This window comes from Arachis ipaensis, chromosome B10, assembly GCF_059453495.1.
Source record: "Arachis ipaensis isolate K30076 ecotype BB chromosome B10, ASM5945349v1, whole genome shotgun sequence".
In the NCBI taxonomy this organism is placed as follows: domain Eukaryota; kingdom Viridiplantae; phylum Streptophyta; class Magnoliopsida; order Fabales; family Fabaceae; genus Arachis; species Arachis ipaensis.
Genome location: NC_142435.1, coordinates 2,250,614 through 2,255,697, shown reverse-complemented (window position 1 = coordinate 2,255,697; position 5,084 = coordinate 2,250,614). Strand labels below are relative to the sequence as shown.

Genomic DNA, 5,084 nt, shown 5'->3' with positions numbered 1-5,084 from the left:
TCGAACCGGTTAACCCGGTATAATTAAATAATTATGTAAAATTTAATTATTTTTTCTTTATTATAAGTATTTTTATTTTATTTTATAAAAATAATTATCATTTTCATATTTTAATACTTTATTAATTAATTTATATTTATTGTATTATTATATTATTATAAGTAAAAACTTACATACAGTTAATTTTCATATGAAGTTGATATTTAAAAATAGTTAGATAATTTGATAAGTTTAACTAAATATCATCTAACGATTTTTAACTATCAACTTCATATGAAGACAACTGCATGTGAGTCTTTACCTATTATTATATACTACAAGTATTTATTGAAAAACTAATATTAATAGATATCATATAATCATGAAAAGAAAAAATAAATTATGATTAATAATTTTTTATCTTTTTAATATATATATATATATATATATTAATAAAATTTATAGTTAAATAAAATATAATTGATTTAAAAATTAGTGACTTTAAAATTAAAATTAATTGAATATAAGTAAATAAAAAATTGCTATATGTATTATAATTTGGATATGTATTAATATGAAGCAATGTAGCTTAGTGGTTAAATTGTCTTTCTTGCTACCCTGGAGTGAGCAGTTCGAACCCTATGACAGCCATTTTAAAAAATTTTCGAGCATGCTGGAGCTTATGGAGAGCATGGTGGACTTGCAGAACCCAGATGCATCGTAGCTTCACCTTCAGTTGGGTTCGGTTTGGTCCGGTTTTCACCGAATTTGGCCGGTTTTAGTCGGTTTGTTACGGTTCAACCCGTTCATTCCGGTTCTTTGCCTTGAACGATCCTAACCTCGGACCGGACCGATGTAGGGTCCGGTTTATCAGTTTTTCGGTCGAACCAGCTGATCGGTCCGATTTTTACAACTATGCTAATAACATATAATTTTAAAATCAATTCATGAAACAAAATAAAAAATCGCTCGTGAAAGTAGTAGTGAAACCATATATACACAACACACTACTGCTGCTTTGGCTATAATTTTTCTTTGATTTTGTGGTAAAATTAATCACATGAATAAGAAAAAAAACATGTAATAAGGCATGAGTTTAATTTTTTTCACATATATGAACTAATTCTCACTTTATTAAGAAGATCTTAAATAAAATCATATAAAAGGATGAATCAGAATTGGTAGTAAAGTTGATAGTTGAGAACGGTTAAATAATTTGACTAATTTGACCAAATTTTTATCTAGCGACTCTTAATTATCACTTTATATAAAGTTAACTGCACCTGAATTTTCATCTTAATATATTTGAACGGAAGATATTTTTCTTAAAAATGGAAAAAATAATCACGCATTCACGCAGTCAGTGGAGCAAAACAATCTTCAGGAAAAGAAACGGATGGCAACATTAGATATCTAAATTACTTGAATAATTTTTAAACAACACTTTGAAAATTTGAAATGATTCAAATTGATTAGGTTACTATTATTAGTTCTTTTATTATTATTATTTATTTAATTATTTTTATTAATTATTAATATTTATAATATAATAAAATCATTTAATCTCTTTTCTTTTTATTTGTATATAGATGTTGGAACCAAGAAAATAAATATGGATGGGTCAAATTTATTTACTTTGTGGGGGCAAAAAATATTTTTACTATATATTACATATAAAATTTTTAAAACTCAGTGGGGGCACTTGCCCCCACACCAACCAATATAAATCCGTTCCTCAACACTAGCAAGAGGTCCGCACATACGCGTGGGTGGGTGATTAAGTTTGAGGAATTAATAACAAAGATATATGAGAAGAAAATATAAAAATTGGATAATGATATATGATGTTTGTTACGGTATGGTGATAAATTCATACGTACCGATACGTTTAAAATATGGACAAATAATAACAAGCCACGTGGAATTTATTTTTCACATTAGCATTTAATTTTTGTTTTTTTAAATATATATTATATCACCACTTTTACTAATACACCTCTTTAATTAAATAAAAAAAAATATTTTTTATTTAATTTTATAAAAAGTCTTAAACATCATTCTTTTATTTAATTAGACAAAACTATCCTTTTAAATTAATGGAATTTTAGAATTCAATTAATCCTAATTTTATAGTTTCAAATAATTTAAAGAACAAAACAAAAACATATTAAAAAAAAACAAAAAATCAAAATTTCTTCATCTTCTCCAATTTCTCTAATCATTCGTGCCTCCCTCTAATCAAAACATATCAAAGAAATAAAAAATCAATCGTTCTTTATCTTCTCCAATTACCCCCTGAAGCAAAGCAGTGAAAGTCCCAAACCAAAATCCTAGGTTCTTTGCCGCCGCCGTCCAAGGCTCAGTGCTTCCGCTTCTTCCTCTTCTCCTGTCCGAAACCCAGGTAGCTTGGCACATCGTCCCCATCCTCGCTGGCTTCTCTGACTGTGGCTTGGAGTAGCTTGCCATTGGGTCACCGCTTGCCGTCGTCTCTGCTCTCGCCGAAGGTTAGTGGCCCTGCTCTTAATTTTGCTCTGGTTGCTGAATGTTCGTTTTTTTCTTCTTCCTTTTAATTTCTAAAATTTTTGTTCAAATGTTGTTGTAATGTTTGTTGCTGTGTTGTAATTGTTGGGTTGTTGAATGATTATTTGATCTGGGTTGTCTAAAAATGCTTCCTTTTACTGTGATTTGGTCTGGGTTTTGGTGGATCATTGTGGATGAAACTGCCTTTTGGTATCTATCATTTGCTAATATAACTACATAAGTGCAAATGCTTTCAATATTGATGCTTTGATTTGAAGATTTCGGCTTTGCTTCAGCATTATTTCTCTTTGCCTACTTGAAGATTGTTGATCTGCTTGCTTTATTTATATATAAATAATGTATTTTGATTAGTTTTCTCCCCAGTTTATTGATTTTGATCCCCTTGTCTGTTTTGATTTTGCATCTGGAATCAGGAGTAAATATTTAAACTATTAGTCTATAAAATTTGAATTATTAGTCTCTAAAATTTGAGTTAGGTAAATATTTAAACCATCACATCGTATAAGATCCTTATCTCGAAGAGCTTCTCGCAAGTTGCACTTCTGACAGTATTTCTAGATGTAGATAAAATATGTTAATAACTACATGGATTTGAAATTGCAAAACTTCCACGCAAATATAAGGTGATAAACATGCTCATGAGTCTAGAAATGAACACAAAATGCTTGAACATTACAAATTGAATCTTTTCACAGTTTTTGTTTGCTCACATGTTCATGGCAGTTAGATCCATTTGGAACAATGACAGAATCTTTGCTGCTATTCAACGAACTAAGAGAATCCATGACAGTCTTTGTTTGCTCACATGCATTTTCTTTTGTTAAAGTCTTCACTTGATAAACAAGAATGTATACTTCAACCTGTACCGGAGCTAACTTAGCAAAATGTTATTGATTTCTGTATTACAAATGCTTTTAATTAGTTATTTTTTTAACATCTGTCAAAGGTTATTATTGGTTTTCAAACCTTTTTCAGACACTTGTCATCTTGTATCATATATTTTATTTGTGGGGGAAATAGATAATAGCTTTTAACAAGGATATAATGTTTTTGACAATATATTATTGGTGAAAAGAAATCTAATGGAAGACTTTTCAAAATGTTTTAGCCTTTTAGGTGCTGCACACAGATTTTGATGAATCTTTTTATGTTTAGTTGCTATATTTTGAGCAATTTTTTTAATTTTTTTTTAACAGAAGAATGTGATGCCAATAAACAGACTCTCTCTCAGAACACAAAATCAGTAGAACATACACCCGCCCACAATAACAATAATTTTAAAGTAAGCACTTGTCTATGTTATATCACCTATCAAATTTATTGTCATTTCAATTCAAATTTGCAACATATTATTCTCGTAGTGCTTATATTATTTTTTATTATTCTGTTACAAAAAATTCAAGGATGGTAGAAGCAAGAAGTCTGTATCTAAATTGACAAAGACACCGAAGATCAGAGCAAATGGCAAAAAAAAGTCGACAAAAGGTAACATTTCGCATATCTAATAATTTATATTAGATAATTCAAGAAGGAAAATTAAAGTCTTAATTTGAATTTAAATTATTTTAATCCAATACCATAAGTGCAACTGAGAAATTAAAGGTGAGTGAGGTCAACACTTTGAGAAAAGTCTTACTCGACTCTAGCTTGTCTGACTAGTTTCTTTGTTTTTTTTTTTTTTAAATTTTGTATCGTAATTATTTAAAAATTATGATTTATGTTTAGACCGAATAAATCACTCTAACTCAAGAGACATTAAAAGATAAGACCAACACATCAGGAATAGAAGTGGCAGAAGTTCAAGATGCAACCACGACCAAAAAACCAGGATTGCCACAATATCCTATGCATCATTATCCAGTGGTCCATCCTTATCAACCTTATGGTGGAGTCCTCCCTATTCCTTTTCATCCTGTTCCAAATGGCATGGCGTACTTCAACCAATATCCTTCTACTGCCGGAATTACACCATATCCTCAGTTTTCCCATGTCTCGTCGTATTCTAGTGGACCCAGTGATAGCAATACATGGGCCGGACTTTTGAATGATGTCATCAACAACAAAAAGTCATAGAGTTATAATCTATATATTATGTTTTTAATTTATGCATGTTAAAATTGATGATTATATCTCCCTTTCAAGTGCTTGTGCTATCAATCTATAAAAATTAGGGGTGGTTCATAAGGCCGTATCATTACAAATGTTGTCCACATTGTTTTTATTGTGTTATTGACGCTGATTTTGAATAAAATCTTGTTCTGTTAATGTATTTATTTCTTCATTTTACTATCTAGTCGGTCCCTTTTTTTTAATTGTATGTTGTGGCTTTTCTTGGATTGATCATGTCAATAAACAGTGGGTTATCATTCTTCAATGAGTTTTTTCAATATGGAGCACTTGAGAATGTTGTTTGGCAAGGATATCAAATTCACCTGAAAATAGTTTCTTAATTCAACTTCATAAGGTTGCTGTGGTGCTAAATTTGGAAGAGTATATTTGCAGGTTAATAAAAAAAACCAGAAACAGGGCTTATGATATACTTGTCCAAATTGGCCATGTATTGC

The 5,084-nt window shown here is 29.8% G+C and overlaps 1 long non-coding RNA gene across 1 annotated transcript; it reads left to right on the top strand.

Annotated features, from left to right (window-relative positions):
• The first annotated feature begins 2,101 nt into the window (after nt 1-2,101).
• Nucleotides 2,102-4,748, top strand: LOC148578944 (uncharacterized). The gene is made up of 4 exons (XR_015883657.1): nt 2,102-2,483; nt 3,717-3,802; nt 3,924-4,005; nt 4,246-4,748. It is a non-coding gene; the product is annotated as an uncharacterized LOC148578944 (long non-coding RNA).
• The last annotated feature ends 336 nt before the right edge of the window (nt 4,749-5,084 follow it).